Genomic DNA, 20,737 nt, shown 5'->3' on the forward strand with positions numbered 1-20,737 from the left:
TAAAAATTAATAGAAAGTTTTAAAGTAATAAATTTGAGATATATAATATATAAAATTTATATTTTATTTATATATTTAAAAATACATTTTAAATAATATAAATAATAATTTCATAAAAAAATTTATTATTAAATTTTAATGAAAAAATAAAAACATCACACAATTATATTTTATTCTAAAATTTATATACAAAATACTTTATTCTAAAATTTATATACAAAATGTAAAATAGCACTGCATGTTATTTAAGCTCTTTAAAGCTCTTTAATAATTATTTACAATGATACCAAAGATCAATAACCTACATAAACATATCTTTTTCATTTAATTTAGCCTACATAAACATATCTTTTTCATTTAATTTAGGGAAATTTTAAAAATTAGAGATTAACTTTCATAATATTATATGTGAAGTGTTTTATACATGTGAGATATAGATTCATTGGTTTTTCTGAAATTTAGTTTTCATTGGATTTTAAATTCAAATCTTGTGAAAAAGAGTTAGGGTGGGAGCCAAAAATATCATACCAAGTATTTAGACATAATTTTAGTGATAATATGATATATTTTTTTAATTCAAATAATTAAGATAGATAAATTGTTTTTCATTTATTATTAACACTGTAAAAAAAAAAAATTGAGTTTGGAATCTGTTTTAAAATTATTTGTGTTTGGTGAAGATCTCAGATGTAAAGAAACATGTTAATGGCCTTAAGATCCAGAGATATCGCAGAAGTGAAAACTTACCCCTTACAGACCACTAACAAATTAGATTTTCTTTAAATAAGGATAAAAAATCAAATTTCCATTAAAATTAACTTCCACTTAAATCATTTTTTCATCAACTGAAGCTGGACCTTAATTGACCTGAAGATATATGTGTGTATATATATATAATTAACTTTGTTGCATCGGAATGCCCCATAGTTGAAGGGCCCGCTAAGCAATCCCAGTTACTCTTCCCCAACCTACCATGTACTTTGTGACACGTTCTGCTCACCTCCCAATAGTGCGAAGTAACAGTAAGGTAAGATTTGGTGAAATAGCACCACTTTGGTCCATTACAATATATTTCAGAGTATGGCAAGGTCTCACCCCTGCCGTAGATCTACCGCAATGTTGTAACTGTCAATAATTCACTTAATTGGTTTACCATTTTATTGGACATGACGCCTGCACTATTTATTTTATATTTTTAGGTAACGTGTATTTTAAAGCTAAGGTTACGCCATCTTGATATTTGACACTATATTTATCTTATGAACTTCGGCGCTCTAAAATACACGTTACCTAAAAAAATATAAATTTATCAAAACTTAGGGATTCATGCCAGCCCTCGCCTTACGCTGACCAAAAAAACATATTTAATAACAAATTTGGTAATTTGGTGTTTTTTTAACTGGATCTTGTCATCCAAATAAGGCCATCAGTGAAATTTATTAAATCTTTTAGGACCACCTAATCATTTTTATATGTTTATTTAAACTATGGTAATAATAATGGATAGTAATTATTAAATGTGTGAATAAATTTATAAATTTAATAATAAAACACATTTAAATATAATAAAGAGAAGTAGTGAAAGTAATTAGTAGATTAGATAATGTTGAGCAAAATAAAGATAGGTGTATATTTAAATTTGGATTAAACATTAAATCCAATTACAATCTCTAGTATCTTTATATTAAATAATATCTATATAGAATATAAATGAAATAAATAAATTTTTTTAAAGCTAATTATTGTAACAAACTATGTATTTAACTTTAACTTTATATTTATCATAATTCAACCATAAATAAATAATTTATGGTAAAATTTCTATTTTGAAAAAATCAAATTGAATTCAGCCACAAATAAATTTCTAGGATAGAATTTCTATGTGGAGTGGGAAATAATTCATATGTAATAAAATATCTAATATAAAAATTTACAATGTCTAGTATATTAAAATAAAAAATTTAGCTACACAATAGCTTAGGTGTGAGTGCAAAACATTCCTAAAAATTATTTTTTTATTTTATATTTTTAAGTTATGATTAAAATTGTAAAAACAAAAGGGAAAATCTTATTTATTGAAACTTGATTTAAATTTTATTTTTTATATTGCATCATGATTTAAAATTGAATTGTGAAAATATATAATATATTGAACAAGGCTTAATTGTGAGTGCAAAAAATTCCTAAAAATTATTTTATATTTTATATTTTTAAGTTATGATTAAAATTGTAAAGACAAAAAAAAAAATCTTATTTATTGTAACATTGACTTCAATTTTATTTTTTATATGCATCATGTTTTAAAAATGAATCATGAAAATATATAATATAGGTAAGGTTTATAGAGGAAAATAGTTGAATCAAGTCCATTGAATAATAAATATGGGCAAGGAAAAAATATGAAGAAAATAAGCAAGTGAAAAATCAATGTAATATGCACTTTTGTTGCTTTTGTTTTTTAAATCAGCTAGTTTCCATGATTAGTAAAAACTCTAAACATAATGAAAATTATTTTTTTGAAAAATACAATATTAATTATTGAAAAATCCATAAATTTAAAAAGAAAAAATAGACAATTAATTTATAAGAACACTTAGCAATTAAAAAAAATTAAACAAATTTTTATTCTAAAATTTTAATTTTAAATTACATAAAATTAACTATCTACTAATTAAATATTAAAAATTCAAATTTTTAAAATTCAAAAAATAAATTTAATATTTAATTTTACGAAAACATTAATAAATTTATCAATATTTATTTATTTATTTATTTCTTAACTTACCATCGTCCCACGAAAAATGGTGAAACAATGAGGTTTGATCAAAAATAAAACAATGAGGCTAGTTGGAAACGATTGTATAAGGAACAAATCATTAAATATATCAACGAAGTGCAAAGTGGATTAAGCACACCTGCTATGGAATGGTTGTACGAGGAATAAATCACAAAATATATATATCACGGTGTTGTATAAGGAATAAATTATAAATGTATTAAATGTTTAAGGTAAAAAGAAAATATTATTTTTAAAATGAAAAAGATTTTTTTTATGAATTTTATAATAAAATTAGGTATTAACTAATTTTTAAAATATTATAAAAATAAAAAATATTTTTATTTATATGGTTCAACTTTTACTTCAATTAAGTTTAATCACACTACCAAATTTTTTAACTTTTACCTCAACAAAATTATTATAATTTTAAAATATTTTTTAATATAGAAATAAAATTCTAAAAAAATTCAAATAACCTTTCTAACTTGTTTTTTAATGTATGTTTTTTAATGTAATAAACCTTTTTACTCAATGTCCTAGTCTTCCTCCACCACTACCAAATAAAATGTGAGGTATGACGAATCTATCAATGCAATTTTTTAAATGATATTTTCATTTAAAATTATTTTTTAATTTTTAAATATAGATTTAAAATATACTATAAAATATAAATTGATAATTATTTTTATTAAAATTGAATGATATGATTTTTTTTTATTAAAATCGAATGATATAATATTTTATGAATTGCAATTTTATTTTAAAATTTTGCAATTTTAAAAATTATAAATAAATTCAGCATATAAAAAACTTATATAATATTTAAATCATGCCTACGTAATTAAAAATTATAATACCAAACATTATTAGTCAAATGATAAAAAAAAAAAGCACATAATTGCTTTAATTAATCTAATCAGAATTGTCAAATGATAAAAAAAAGCACATAATTGCTTTAATTAATCTAATCAGAATTGTCATTCTCTCTGAATGATGTTTATCCACGAATTATTTGATCTAAAAATTTACATAATTATATAATTCCCATTATCTGAACGATGTTTATCCTCGTTTTATTTCTTTCAGAAATTATCCTCGTTTTATTTCACTCTTTAAAAAAACCAAAATAATTGGTTATTTTAAAAGCAGTCGTCTAATGAAGCGGAGGAATTGTTTGGACGGTTAAAAGTCGCCGAAATCCAAGTAAAAAAGAAATTAAAAATCTTGTAGAGACAATGTTTGAATCGTGTTTTTGATGGTGGAAACGGATTCAGCACCATCAAAAACGTCTAGGACACCTAAGATTTTGAAATTTAACAATTATAACTTGGATTTACGAAAATCCTTACCAAATTTTCTCTAAATATAACCAAAATTTCCATAACTTTCCTAGCAACTCCTCCGCCATACACAATTCTAAAATTTCAACTTTTCCTCGGGAAAAATCATCGGCCACAATAATAATCGCCTTACAAACTCCAAGAACCGCCTCGAATACGCCGTGCAACATCATCCACGACGCTTCGAACTGAACGGGTTACTCGGAATATTCTATTTTCTTAAATGTGAAAACTACCACTGGCCAAGAAACTTCAATTTCCCTCTGGACTCCACGGGTTGTTAAAGCTTTGGTGCACCCGACTCCAACTTTCAGAAATTTCTTTAAATTTTTTTATCTTCTTATTACACGTATAATTAAAATTTCTGGTTAGAAGTGGGACAACTGTAGCCCCCACGGCAGGCCAAGAGTATATAGCAAATCCGCTAGACACCGCACAACCATTGGGAAAATAATTTCTTCATCATTATTATTCACACAATTCATCTGTGTGTGTGAAGGCAGAGATTCGAGGAATTAGATGAAGGATGGCCATGTCCCCAAGTCGCTCGTCCTGCCACCATTCAACGCCGGCAGCGGGCGGAGGAGGATTTACACGGTGGCCGCAACCTTGGCTGCAATTGCCTACACTTTCGGCGTCATAACGTCCCCGCTGCTATCATACCTCGCCTGCAGAGATGCCGGAAACGGCAGCCGCGAAGCTGTCCAGACCGTGCCGGTAAAGAAGACGGAAGTATTGGCTCTGCCCGTCGGCCAGCAATCACCGGATATTTTGGCGGATCTGGCACGGTTCGATCGCCAGTGCGCGGCGCCGGTACAGTCGGAGGCCGTGCGGCAGGCAATTCTGGATGCCCTGTTCAACGGCACATCGCCGTTCGCAGGGTTCCCACCGGAGCACGCGCGGGGGCTGCTTCGGCCGCGGCGGATCAAGGGCTGGGGCTCCACCGGCACCGTCTTCGAGCGCCTCATCAAGGAAGTCCGCCCGCGCACGATCGTCGAACTCGGTACTTTTCTGGGCGCCTCCGCCCTCCACATGGCGGCGCTCGCACGCGACCTCGGCCTCAACGCCCAGATTCTGTGCGTCGACGATTTCCGGGGATGGCCCGGCTTCCGGCAAAAGTTCCGCGACATCCAAATCGTCAACGGTGACGTCATGCTGTTTTCTACCAGTTCATGCAGAACGTGGCTTACATGAATTTGACGGGCACCGTTGTCCCGGTGCCGTACTCCACGGCGGGGGCGCTGCGGGCGTTGTGCGAGTGGGGGATCTATGCGGATCTCATCGAGGTGGACGCCGCCCACGATTTTCATTCAGCGTGGGCGGATATCAACGCTGCCTACGCAATTCTGAGGCCCGGTGGCGTCATGTTCGGCCACGATTATCACACAATGATGGACAACAGGGGCGTCAGAAGGGCCGTCACTTTGTTCGCCAAGTTGAAGAAATTGAGAGTGGAGCCCGACGGTCAGCATTGGGTGCTCAGACCCTTACCATGATATTATAATAATAAATAGATATCTTTAGCGGGTAAACCGTTCAGAGGCTTTTTATGTCTTACTTTTCCTATTCATTTGGTATACTGCTAAACAATTCACCAAATTAGTGAGCTTCCATGTCTATAATGCCCAAGGTTTTTTCTTTGTCTTGTATGGAGATCACCTCCACCAAGATCCTTCTCTCTTGTGGTGATATCCATATAGAGTCTTCTTGGGCTTTTGTTGTACCTTTGGGACTTTTCTTGTACCTTTTGTTAAAGCTAATGTCCCACCAATCATTATATTGGAGCCATGGGACATTCTATGGGAGCCATCCACCCATAAAGAGCTTATGGAACCCAAAAAAAAAGAGCAATGGATCCTAAGTTTTACCACTCTTTCTATCTCTCACCGTCTTTGAGGTTTAGGAATATCTTATTTTTATTTTGATGTCTTTTTCATATAGATATTTTTTAAGAATGTAGATGTATTATTAAGTTGTATATGGTTAGATGTAAGACTTTTGTGATCCATACCATAGATATATTAATTTGAAAGACTTGTATCTATGTTGTATATTATTAAGTTTTTCTCATATCAAATATCTCTCATGAATCTAGGAATGTATGTATATTATTAAAGTTTGTAATATTATATTCTAATGGTGATATAATTTTTTTTGGAAGTTATAATTTGACGTTATTTAAATTGTAACCTTGAATGTATAAATATATTTAATGTTTTGAAAAACTAAATTATATATGTTCTATAATTTAAATTTATAATTTTAACAAAATTTTAAAATATATTTGAACTTCAAAACATAAAACAATTAAACTAGTTTAAGGTTGATATGAAAATTTACAATTTATCTAAACCAATATAGATCTATCGTAATTCTAAATTTACTAAAAATCCAGAGATCAAATGTCATTAAATACAATATTTTATGTAGAAATTTCTACAAATCTAGCAAAAATTCCTTGTAGATTCAAACTGCAAACAATATACTAAATCTACTATATTTATCAGTGGAAACAATATACCATCGATGAAATCAGGAAGCATAAAAAAAATCACACATAACACAATAATTTTTTGGGGAAAGCCACAATTAAAAACCCCTGCTATCTGTATATTGCATTAATCGGAAAATATGAGAAGATTATAATGCTTTGGTCAAGCCTGAGCAACCTCTACACTATATCTATCTCATTGCTTCTTAGACAAGCTCAAGCTAATACTGAGCCAATTTTGCTGCGTGCCAAGCTCCCATGTTCTTGCGCAATTTCCTTGGGAATTAGCTCATATTTAATTGGAAAATTCCTCAATTATAAATTGTGCAATCCTCATAGGCCTTCCTCTGATTGCATGCACCACCAGTACACTTTGGATGATTATACAACTCATAGGACATTGTCCCTGAACTCCAACCTCAACTGGGTCTTTCTCTAATCTGACATGCATGAATGAATTGTGAGTGAATCTTCAGTTTACTGGTTGATCAGTACTAGTTACACCCCACTAGTGGATCTTCCATTAATTCCTCCATCAGTTGGAACTAGTTTAATTGAATTTAACTTAGTTAAACTAAATTAAATAATTACAACTCAAAACAAACTCAACGAGGGCTCCTAAAAAGTAGGAGACACTCTACATAACTCTAGTTAGACTCCCATCTCGAATTAATTGAGCCAACTAAGTCAAATTAACTTAGTTAACTATCACAAGTTGTTATGAGATGTGGAATTACAATTTAATTCCTAATTTTTTCCCCTTGGAAAATCATAATTTTCATTAAGATAGGAAAATTACATGCTGTAGATGCTATGTGCATATGCAAAACACAGTGGTTGTGTGCCAGTCGAAAATTTAAGAACCAAAATATATGTTCTCCACGCAGGGAGATGGTCTTGAAATAAAGTGTTCTATAAATAAACTTCAAAATTTGTTACTCTACGTAGAGAGTACTCCTGACGACATGTACTAATTATGTATAAACATAGTAAATATAAACAGAAATAAAACAGTCAATTATCAAATGATTTTAGGCTCTTGTTGAGCCTAATCTATCTGGTCCATATATGTATGGTGGTAGTACTGGAACTGTTCACCTCCCCGCTACTCCTGGATCATCCAGATGTTGCATGGCCTGATCACTGCCGCTTTAGAAAGTTTGTCAGCGAGGATGTTCTGTTCCCTGTAAATATGGTGACAAGAAAAATTGTCAAAATATGTGATGTATCTATGCACCTCATCCAATATATGTCGCAATGTGAATGCATGACATGTTGATGTTTTATTAATCCAGCTGCAGACAATTTTCGAGTCACCAAAAACTTGTAGATTATGACAGTGTTTTTCAATTGCAAATTGTATGAGGTATTTTGCAGTGATGAGTTCAGCAAAGTTGTTTGTGCCATTTCCAAGTCCCATTTGAATATGATAGAATGTGTATCTGAAATATATAAAGCAGCCCCACCTCCACATCTTGTTTCTTGTGCTGATCCATCAAAATATGCCTAGGGTTGTGAGTGGTCAGTGGACTCGGGGATGATAGTTCTGGGTGGAGAGGTGGCCTCGTCCTCGGGTAGAGAACTGTAGTCGGCTATAATTCAGGCTATGATGGATGGCCATTGGGGGCGATGTCCTGAAAGACTGTATGGTTCCTGGCTATCCAGATTTCCCAACTAATGAGTAGGGGGAGGTTCCTAGCTTTGGGTGATGATACAAATGACCACCAATTTGCCCATACCTCCTTGGTGGTCTGACCCCTCCAATTGATGGATGAGAGTGTGTGAGATAGAATGGAGTTCCATAGATCAATTGTGATGGGATAGGAGAGGAAGAGGTGATCCAAAGATTCAGTGTTGTCCTTACAGAGGCAACACCAGTAAGGTCCATATAGCCCTCTTCTATTCAAGTTGTCTCCCGTCGGCACCTTATTTTTCAGTATGGACCACATGAGTAATCTTGTTCGGGGGTGTGCTTTGAGCTTCCACATTCCTTTCCACCATGTTTCTATGTATTCCGGCTTGTGTCGATTGGCCAGTTGTAGATACCCCTCTTTTGGGGAGTACTGGCCATTTTTGGTGATTGCCCATGTAATCTCATCTTCCCATTCTCTCAGTCGAATGTGAGATTCCGTGAGAGCTGTAGTGAAAGTACTCCAAGCTTGGTGCCACTGTAAAGGAAGGAGCAAGCTATGGGCTGACTTCCAAGCTTGGTGCAGGAAGGTTGATCTCTCCTGGTCCGCAATGTGCACTATGTGTGTAATTCCTTTCTCGTTAAGGTTCTGGAGTAAGCCTTTAGGTAGCTGGTGTGCATTCCCACATCCTATCCAAGGGTCACGGCCTATTTAGACGAATGTCCCATCAGATATTCTCCAAGTTAGGTCATCCCGAATAAGAGGCATTGAGTTCAGAATCGCTTTCCATATATTTGAGACCCCAGTTTTGTTCCAGCTTGTTTGTCTCAACCAGTCCAGCAACCTTAATGGTGCAATATATTTAGCGACTGCAATTTTGGTCCAGAGACTGTTGGTGGTGGCTAATTGCCACCCTAGCTTGGCCACCAGTGTCGAGGAGAAATCCCCCAATTTCTTTATGCCCCACCCACCCCATTTCTTAGGGATAGACAGAAGATCCCATCTTGCCCATGCATATATCCTTCCTGTTTGTTTTCCTTTCCACAGGAATCTGCAACAGAGATTTTGTATTCAGTTGACAATGCCTCTTGGGATCCATGCGAGGGACATCCAATATACCGAGGTGGCATCCAAAACTGCTTTGATGAGCACCAGTCTTTCAGCTCTGGAGAGATGGTTATGATACCATATATTGAGTCCTTTCTCAAACTTGGATATCAACCATATCCAGTCCATAATTTTATATCCAAGTGGCTTCAGCCTGTATCCCAGATATCGAAGGCCTCCACCTATCTGGGTCAAGGTGAAAGGGAACCTTTGTATCGCAAAGTGTATCTCGTGGGGGGAGCATTCTGATATCGTTATGGTGGACTTAGAGTTATTAATGATCATTCTTGTAGTAGTTTTGAAGAGATTGATGGTGTGTTGGATGGTGGTGAGGTCACCTATCCCTCCATTTAGGAACATAAGTACATCATCCATGAAAAGGAGGTGTGTTATAGTACATTCGTTCGATATCCTGATTCTCGAGAGTCTGCCTCTATGGTACATGTCCTTGATCAATCTGCTTAGTCCTTCCATGACTAGGAGAAAAAGTAGAGGAGATAATGGGCACCCTTGTCTGAGACCTCTTTCAGAGCCAAAGAAGGGAGATGCAGCCCCATTTATCAGTACACTAAAGGATATATTGGTAATGCAACACATGATCCATTTAATGACTCCCACAGGAAATCCTAAATGGGTAAGAAGCATTCTGAGATAAAGCCAGCTTACCCTGTTGAAGGCTTTTGAGAGATCAACTTTGAGGATCATTCCTTTGATCTTCTTAGTCTGAATGGAGTGCAGTACTTCCTGAGCTATGCCTATGGCTTCATGAATTTGTCGATCCTGTAGGAAGGAAAATTGTTCGAATGATATGTGGTTGGATAGGATGGGGCGGAGGCAATTTGCAATGATTTTGGATATGATTTTGTATAGACAGTTGCAAAGGGAGATGGGTCGAAAATCATTGAAGGATGATGGATTGTCTGATTTGGGGATGAGGGCAATGAAGGTGGAGTTTATAGCCCCATGCATACGTCTAGTCTTCCTGCATTCCTCGATGACCTTGAGCAGATCATGTCCGAGGATGTCAAAAAAAGCCAGGTAGAACTCTACTAACCACCCATCTGGACCAAGGCTCTTGTCCTTCTTAAACCATTTCAGAGTGGCCTCTAGCTCCCCTAAAGTGACTTCTCTGTTAAGCTCCATGGAATCCTTATGTTCAATGAACCGGGGGAACAATTGTGCTACTCTAATGACCTCTGCTAGGGTAGCATTAGGGGGCGCTGATAGACCTGCTTAAAGTGAGAGGTGGCCAGGGAGGCCAGGTGAGGGAAGGTGTCTACCTCAGCTCCTTGTTCATTTGTCAGTTTCCATATGGTATTAATGACCTTCCTTCCATTAGAAAATTTGTGGAAAATTTTGGAATTATCATCTCCTTCCTTCAGCCAAATAGCTCTGCTCTGCAATCTCCAGGTTTCCTCCCTTTCCTTGAGAATGTTTCCTTTTTTGACTGTTAATTCAGTGAGCTTGTCCTTAATCTCATTTGAAGGGAAGGTGACCCCACTGTTGTCCTCTAGGTTGGCTATCTCCAGTTCGATCTCATTTAACAGATGCTCTTCGGCACACCGTTTATTGTGAGCCCAGATCTTGGGTAGCTTCTTCAATTCCTTTAGGTTGGCCACGAACCCTTCAGTGATGTTCCCTCTTCTTACCGGTGGATGGGCCTTCCAAAAGTCTGTGACGAGGCAGATGTAGGAGTTATCTTTCAACCATGTAGAGTTGAATTTGAAGGGTGCTCGAGGTTTGCTAATATTGCCCCGGATATCAAGGTAAATTGGCAGATGGTCTGAGAGTCCGCCGGATCCCACCCACTGGCGATAAGTGAAACCCTGCTCCAGAAATTGTTCCTTGATGAGGAATCGATCCAGTCTCCTAGCAAGGCTGTCCTCCCTGCTTCTTTTGTTCCTCCAGGTTGGGGCTAGTTTGGCAGATGGGATATCAATGAGATTGTGTAAATCAAGGAGTTGTTCAAAGAAACCCGCTAAGGGGTCGGCTTGAGCATGGTGTCCCCAAGACTCCGAGTAGCCTAGGGAGAAATTTAGGTCTCCTCCTAGAATGATATTATCATATTGAAATATGTTGGCTGCCAAAATCCTTTCCCAGAAATTCTCTCTATGATGGCAGGGCCCATATATGTTTATCATTCTAATCTCAGTTCCCAGCTCTGTAGAGTATATGTCCGCCCCTATGAACCCTATAACCCCCCAAGTGCCCATTAGATTAATTGAGTGAGGGTTATATCCCAGGGCAATGCCCCTTGAGTGACCATTAACATCAATGGCTTGGAAATGCCATCCTGGGAGCATAGATTCCATTAGAGGGGAAATGATATCAGCCACACCTAATGTTTCCTAGAGGAAGACCAGATAAAATTACTCCTTCTGGAGAAGCCTCTTCAGTGCTAGTTTTTTCTCGGGACTAGTAATCCCTCTGCAATTGAAGGAGAGAACGTTCATGGGGAGACAACTGTAGAGGGCTCTGTGCTCTAAGGACCCTATCGAGTGAAAGTTGTTTTCTGAAGGCCACCTTAATACCTACCTTCTGTTTAACTTTTGTCAGGGAGGAAGGTCTACCTCAGGGGAGCTTAGGAGTGGAGGAGGAAGAGATAAGTCCAATGCTAATAACATTCGACATTAGTGATCAAGTATGCAATCAGAGATGATATCGATGGGGAGCGGGGTCAGATCAAGGGAATGATACCTTTGATGTCTCCATTAAGGTTGTGGGGGAAATATGAGAGGAAACAGGTACATGAGAATTGAGGGGGTAGATCGGGTGGCTTAAACAGGGATGAGGCTTGTCTTGGTCCTGCCTAGGTTCCTTAGATTTATCCTTATGTGCAGATGAATAATTGATAGATGTAGAGCAAGGGATAGGATTGGACATACCCGAAGATAGCACGACTCCAGCGGTCGCCTTAGACCTAGTCAATGGAGGTGAAGGTGGCTGAAGAGGTGCTTTCCCGCACTTCTTCGGTGTCGTCGAGGCAAGCTTGGATCCATCTGCACTAGTGTCCATCTGATCGGCCCCATCCGAGTGTTCCGCCTGTGTCTAAGCTACCCCCGCTGATGAGGTCTTCCCTTTGTTGCCCATCTTTGATTTTGCAAGGAGAGGGTAGTCCTTATAGAGGTGTCCAACCTTGTGGCAGTGCTTGCAACGAAAGGGGACCCCCTCATAGTCCAGAATATGGATTCGGTTATAGTTCCTCCAATGAAGAGTGAATTTTTCTTGTAACCCACCTCTAATGTCCAGGTGAACCAGTAGTCTTGCATAGGCCATGACCCCCGTAGAGAGATAGGATCTATCATAGTCTAGGTATGTACCCAGAGAATTTCCAATTCTTTTGAAGATATCTTCAATCTAGAAATGGAGAGGTAGACCAGGGAGACGAACCCATATTGGCCCGCCCCAAGTTGTTCTCTGTCCGGATCAAATAGTGGACTCCATCTCCTTAACATAACTGGGGCTTGTTTGATGTGTCAGAAGAAGGATAAGACCTAGTTTGTGTGTTCTGCTAGCACGAAACGCAGGGCGAACCAGCCACAGACAAATGTTTGAACAATAGGCAGATCAACCAGGTGATGGCCCCAAATTTCCGCAACACATTTCTTAAGTCTCACCACAGTGTAGTTCTTGCCCTTGACCCTGCCTACCAGGACCATTGCCATCATATCCATGGTGCCTTGCCATTGAAATTCTTCTTCCCAATCGATGAATACTTCCTGTGCCCTAGCTTTGACACACCTTTGCTTCTTCCCGACAGCCGACTCCGCTTCCTGTGCCCCCTCAAGGGTTTCTTCAAGATTCGGGTTGGGAGAGTTAGGGTTAGGGCTAGGGTTTGGAGATAACAGATCAAGGCCAATAGGGAAAGTGTCCAGGAGGGGAGGGACATTTGTATAGCTACCAAAGGACTGTGCAGACTCCAAGGGTGGGGTAGTGTGAGCAGAATAGGGCGGGGCTTCTCTGAGCAGGGACTAAGATGGGAAATGAGAGGCCACCGAAGGATGGAGGGACGATATTCCAGATGACCCAAGCGCCTATTCTGAGCCAACTAGTTTGGAGGCAAAATGATGGGGGATTGGCGTTAAGGGGGACGCAGCGGATGCCGGCCAAGTAACAGGTACTTCTGGGAGGTCGATAACAACACTGGGCTGTCTCGTGAGCGATAGAAGCAGAGCGATAACCTCAGTGAGTTCCCTGTTGAACTGGAAATATGCCTCAGAACTGGTCTACCTGCCAAAAATGGAGATGCCCTCGAGGGGGTCCTCCAAATAATATATAAGGTTGGTCTCCATTGATGTCCCGAGGGTTACGCCCACTGCCGCCGTAATCTGGAGTAACCGACATAAGCAGGGACCAAACCCTACAGCGCGAAACTGAAAACGATAGTTCAGTCACCGTTGCGGGAGGTTAGCAGGAAAGCAAGAATTTTTAATTCATAATTTAATTCAATGACAAAATTAAATTAGGATTTTCTTGTTGCATTTTCAACACTCCCTCCCAAAAAGAAAGGAATTATCTGCTACCCTGATCCTATCTCTGTGAAACTCGAATTTGCATCTTGACAATGCCTTTGTCAAAATATATGCATCCTGCTCCTCTGTAGGAATGTATTCCAACAACATGATTCTTCTCTGCACACAATCTTGTAGATGGTGATGTCAGATGTCGATATGCTTGGACCGACCATGAAAAACTGGATTCTCAGAGGGTTTGATACAACTTTTATTGTCATAGTAAATCACTTTAGGATCCATTTGTTGACCAAATAACCCAACAAGGATCTTCCTCATCCATATAACCTCACAAGCTGCTTGACTAGTAGTAATGTAATATGCTTCTGCTAAATTGAGTGCAACTGATATATGCTTTCAGTTGTACCAAGAAACTATTGTTGACCCAATAATGAAGATTCCCCCTTATGTGCTCTTTCTTTTGGATGGACTTTCTGCCCAATCTGCATTTGTGAAGCCTTGAAGCTTCACTCCCTCTGTTTGTTTGTACCAAAGACCACACTGACTGGTGCCTCTAAGGTATCTCAATACATGTTTAGTTGCTTTCCAATAAAGTTTGGTTGGCTTAACCATGGTTTGACTAAGTTGGTTAACTGCAAAACACATGTTCGGTCGTGTGTTCACCAAATACATAAGTGAGACCACAAGTTGTCTATAAATAGTAGCCTCCACTAGTTCGCCTGAAGTAGCATCTCCCTTCCTCTAATTACCTGCTAGAGGAGTCTCAATAATTTTGATTCTCTCCATGTGGAAATTCTTCAGTGTCTCGTTGGCATACTTGCCCTGAGAGACAAACAATTATCCATCTCCTTGTCATACTTCCATACCAAGATAGTAATGCATGAGCCCCAGGTCCTTCATCTCAAATTCTCTTGCAAGATTTTATCAACTTCTCATCACATATTAGAATCAAATCATCGACATATAATACTATAATCAACAATTTACCTTCAACCACAATATGGTAAAGGTTTGCATCTACTTCACTTTTGGTGAAGCCTAACCCGGTGAAATAACTATCAATCCTGGTGTACCAAGCACGGGGTGCTTGTTTTAGTCCATACAACACTCGCTTGAGTCTGCATACATGTGACTCTCTGTTGAAGGTCTCAAATATTTATGGTTGCTCAATATACACCTCTTCCTCAATCCTACCATTGAGAAATGTTATCTTCACATCCATATGATGTATTTTCCATCCCATTTGCGCTGACAGTGCTAGAATAGATCCAATTGAAGAGTACTTTTCTATTGGAGCAAAGGTATCATCATAATCAATTCCCTCCTCCTATAAGAAGCCTCTGGCCACAAACCTGCCCTTGCGTTTCTCCACAATCCCATTTGTTGCTTGCTTTACCTTGTAAATCCATTTGGAACTCACCACTGACTTGTCTGTTGGTCTTGGGATCACTTCCCAAACATTGTTTCTGATAATGGAATCACACTCCTCAACCATGGCATAAACCCACACTAGTTGCTACACTACTTCCTCGAATGAAGATGGCTCAACCTCTACACTCTCGCTCATCATAGCCATGTAGCCAGTGTACCGATCTGGCAACCTCCTCTGCCTGCACTATGATGTGGATTCTCCCACATTCTCTCGAGCATCATGCATCAATCTTTCAGCCTCTTTGGTGTGCTTCTTTCCATATTTGGAAGTCTCTGCATGAGTGGGTGCTTCCACTCTCTTCTCCTCTGCATGTGGCTGCTCCACATCATCCTGAGGTTCTTCCTTTGGAGCTAAAAGCTCATCATCTGCATGTAACTGAAGCTCCCTCTCAAGGGAACATCTCACGACCTTCTCTTCATCGAACTTCACATCTCTATGAACCACTGTCATCTTGTTGGATGGAAGGTACACCCAATAATTATGGGGTGTATCAGTGTACCCCACAAATATGCCCAACTCAGCTGTTAGCTCTAGCTTTTTCTGTGCATCCTTGGTAACATGACAGTACATGGATGAACCAATGATCCTGAAGTGTGCCACATCTAGTTTCTTACCTGAAAAAGCTTCTTCTAGTGTACTCATCCCAAGAATTCGATGAGGGCTTCTGTTCTGGAAATAAACAGTTGTGTTGCATGCTTCAGCCCACAAGTGCAATGGTAGACCTTGATCATGTAACATCACCCGTGCAGCTCCCACGATACTTTTTTCTTCCTTTCAGCCACCCCATTCTATTGTGGGTTATGAGGTGTTATTAACTCCCATTGAATGCCTTCTGATGCACAAAAATTCTTGAATTCATTCGACACATATTCCCCATCGTTATCGCTTTTGAGAGCTTTAACTTTCCTGCCAATATCTTTCTCAACAAGTGCTTTAAATTCACAAAATTTAGTGAACGTGTAATTTTTCTTTTGCATGAATAAAATCCAACACTTACAAGAAAAATCATCAACAAATATTACATAATACTTGTGGTTAGTCATGGATGTTGTCAAGAACGTTTCACACACATCTGAGTGAACTCTATCAAGGATCGTTTGTGCTCGACTATATTTATCATGAAAGGAAGCTTTGGTGTACTTCCCTAATCTACACCCTTTTCATGTGTCTCTCTGCTTTAGTGTACCCTTAGGAAGTCCTGTAGAATTTTTTTGCATGATATTCAAAGCTCTGTGGTTAAAGTGACCCAATCTTCCATGCCACAACTCACCGATGTCTCGGCTTTGTACCTTCTCTGCTTTTGTGCTCAAAGCAGCGTAATCTTCTACATCCAATTTGTAGAGGTTCTTCACACGAACCTCGATTCACTTCACCTGTCCTAAGGCTATGTGATGAAGGGAAGCCTTTCCCTTACTAAATGTCACATCGTAGCCATCATCCTCCAACATGGAAACTAAAACCAAATTCTTCTTCAAACTCGTAACATACATGACATATTTTAATGTGATAGGAGAACTAGACTCCTTTGAAAGGTAACAATACCGATGACGATCACGTTATACCCCCCATCATCTCCCATCTCAATGTGAATTTGGAGGTCCTTCTCCTCCAAGTCACTGAAGAACTCTTTGTTGCTGGTCATTTGGAATGAGGCTCCACTATCTAGGTACCACACTACCTATAATATCCCTCCGTTGTAGTAAAATCGCTCTGGTTAGACTGAGTTGGGTTAGAAGAAAGGCGAAAAATCCAAAGAAGAATATTGAATTAATTATGTAAATGGTTATTTATTAATAAATAAATAGATGATATGTATGTACTTGGGAATGAGACACCTAGAAACGAGATTCTTGCCAAAATAAAATAAAGATAAAATCTCATTGATAAATGAGATTTGATAATTCTTTCATGATAAGTATTCTAGAATAAAATTCTAGATAAGATTAATGGATGGGAGAAAAATATCCATTAAGTTGCTTAGCTGGAGAAAGATGTTAAGCTTAGAAAAGCCTAAAAGCACCGTGGAAGAGAAAGGCAGGCTTTTAGAAATAAGCCTAGGAAAATTGGATAAGAAAATCCACAAAAGCGGGAAGCTGCTAAAGGAAACCTTATCATGAAAGAAAGGTATTAAATACTTGTTGAGGGGATCAACCATGGGGGATCTTCTTGGCAATGAATTTCTTAGCTCAAGGGTGAACTAAAGGAAGACAGTTCTAAGTTGGGTGGAGAGCAGGTGTGAACTTCCAAGTACCTTACTGGTGCTTTTATTTAAATTGACTGTGATTTAATTCTTCAATGAAAAATAATTGCATGTATATGTTGAAGTTATCTGAATTTATTAAGGATCGATGTTGGCTTAATACTAGGTTGTTGTCATGCATCATAATTGGTTGGGAGATAGCAGAGAAATTGTGGACATTAGATTGTTGTCGTTTATTTTTATGTGCATACGAGTTTAACAGTTGTTGTAGCAAATAGGCCAATAATAAGTTTAAATGCATTGAAATAGTAAGCATACACATTCAGTGATACATTCATTGTTTTGGCTAGAGATTCTTAGTGCCTACTCCTACATGTTTAAATACTTGTGTATTGTATGTTCCATACTTGAGTACAGGGTGATAAAATACTTGTGTATTAGGTATTACAAGTATATATTGAATTTAATATAGGCAATAAGTTTCATAGGAGAGTTTATTACTGCATAAATTACGTGGTTAGTGTAACGGTATGATATAGGATAAGTTGGTAATAATTTTGTAGACCACACACAATGATATTCTTGCAAAATGTTTGTATATGAGTCTACGAACATAGAAATGATTTATATAGACATAAAATTTATTATATGGTACGACCCTCACATGACAATATTAATGTAAAACGATTGAGAATACCTTGTCCATTACCTACCTTACTCCGAAGAGTTGCTCAATGAAAAAGATTTTAATGAATGTAAACCATTTTAAACAGATGGAAGAACGGGGAATGTAGCTATGGGGTCAAATAGGTCAGATAATGACTTAGCCTTACCACAAAATGAATTTTACAGACGAGGCCAATTAGTCCAGGCCTAGTGTGGGCATATGGGATCGGGTAGATACATTAGAGGGTAGGAGCTACGACCCAGAATATTGTTGTGTTATGAGTATTGAGGTGGTTGGGAATTGTCTGCAACATGACAGAAATAGCACTAGTATGAATTAAAATTCCTTATTATTAGTAGATTAAGCCAAGAATGTGGACCCAAGTGAAACTCGACTTAGGAGAAGTTACACGAAAAAAAGGTAACATAATGAATATAGCATTTAGAAAAGAAAACAGAGGTTAGAGCACTCTATATGTTACCTAACATCCTTGGGAATTTTTTGGAACCCACCTTCCACAGTAACGCACAAGGCCATAAGTGAACCTTTGGTAATTGGACAGAGTAAGTTAGAATTCCTAGCTGGGTTGAGATGCATGTTAACTTATTAATAATTTGTTACCAAACCATCTATCCTTATCACTATTGCAGATATTGTTCACTCCTAGCAAGATATGCAGTTACAATACAAGCCAAAACTAGAATGTTATGGTGTACCAAGCTTAAGTGTCAAAAAATTGGTGCTACAAACAAATACAAAAAATATATAAGCTTTATGGTAACATTTAGGAAAATGAAACAGTTGTATTTTGGTCAAAAGAGAACTCTGTGAAATAGCATTAACCAAAGAAATAATTTGGTAGAAGGTCAATAGGCCAATAGGAAATATATATAACCGTCCATGTCAAAGTTACATTAAACCCACTAGATAGTCTTGAGGAATTTCCTGGTGAAGTTAATAATTGAGCTATGCTCCTTAGCCGCATGACCTTAATGGTTTAAAGATACATGACCATCGATTCTTGAATAATAAAAATGAAGAACAAATTAAATTGCATTCGACAGGATCAAGCAGTCATGGGACCAGCTAAACAATAGAGTTGTGTAATCTTCCACCAAAACTAGCGACTGAGAGAGACCAAATAGGGGATTTTGCAGAACGCATGAAGTAATATTCACCGACATGAGCACCCAAATGTAAGATTAGTTGATAATGCCCTGCAACCATCGAAGAATGGACTAGGGGAGGAAGAACCGTGGGCATATCTGTAATGCAACCAAAAGAAAATAAATAAGCGGAAAATCATAGGGATAGATAAATAATTTTTTTTGGAGAAATACCAGTAGATTTGTCATAAGAAGATTCTTGAAATTACCTTGATACATGAAGTTTTGGTTCCTCTCGCAGCCTCATTGGATTTGAAAAAATAATGAGTTATAAGCGATCAGAACGTTGTGGATTATAAGAAAATTTAACTGATATGCATACCCTCAGGGAAACGGATAAATTACCTGGAAGGGTAAAAAAGTCACGAGGGGTCATAGTTTTTGTGCAGCGGACGAAGACCAGTAAGAACTTCCGTTAGGCAGAAAAAGCTAAAGTATGGGTTGAATTGACAAGACTCCTCCAACATAGGGTTAAATCCTAGAGGATGAGATGGGAAATCATCAAGCGATGCAAATATGAGACAAGAACCAAATATACCAATGATATTCATGACTAACCTGACCCAAAACGATAAGCTACAGGCCTAAATACATACCTGAAGCAAGGAGTCCACGATGGGAACCAAAAAGAACCTCGACTATGGGAATCTGAGAATAACTCCTTCAAACTGAGACCCAACGATTAAAAAATTAATATAACCATGAAAGGAGTTGTGTATTTCAAACAAAATTTACTATTACACTCGAAGTCAATATTCCCCCAAAATCGAAAGCTTAGGAACTAATGTGAAAAGGAATAAGGTATCAAAACTCAACCTTACCCGAAATTACAGGCCATGTGCCATCTCTTGGTTCCTGGGATAATTAACCGTGGTGATCCAAGGCTACCACCAGCTGTCACACTGAGAACCAGAAACCAGATCTGGTGGCACCCACGCAACAATAGCGAAAATGACATTTCAGACAGGGAAAATAAATTAAACCAAGCAGGTTTTACAATGAGAAAATACCACCATCTGACGACCACCACTAGATCGATACCGTCCACTCTCGCTGTATGAATTCCATGTGTCATCCCATTTGCAGGGTATGTAGTAAGGTGCACATTCGCTATGAGGGTGGAAGGCTCATGGGGCATAACATAGGTTGGTCTGCAGAGTCAGGGGAGGTGTACAACCTCGTGGATGGGTAGATCAAATAAATGAAAAATGGATCAACCGTATGCATAACGTTTTAACCACCTAACCCAAAGCGAATAAATATTAAGTATATAGTCGAATACCAATGTTTGCATAAGGCCATTAAAAGGGGATACACCTGGGTATAGTTAATTGTTCTTATCAATAAAACAAATATGAATGAAATAAATTAGATATAAATCCATACATCAATACAATGGGCAGCTTAGGAATCATCATCCTACACACAATACGTAAATTTATACCATAGCCT

General features: G+C 37.7%; 1 pseudogene; it reads left to right on the forward strand.

The window, feature by feature from the left end:
* Window positions 1–4,479: 4,479 nt before the first annotated feature.
* Window positions 4,480–5,987, forward strand: LOC149220703 (uncharacterized; annotated as a pseudogene).
* Window positions 5,988–20,737: the final 14,750 nt, after the last annotated feature.

This window comes from Pinus tabuliformis, chromosome Q (genome assembly GCF_031772625.1).
Source record: "Pinus tabuliformis cultivar Carrire ecotype Pingquan chromosome Q, CPIR1, whole genome shotgun sequence".
Taxonomy (NCBI): domain Eukaryota; kingdom Viridiplantae; phylum Streptophyta; class Pinopsida; order Pinales; family Pinaceae; genus Pinus; species Pinus tabuliformis.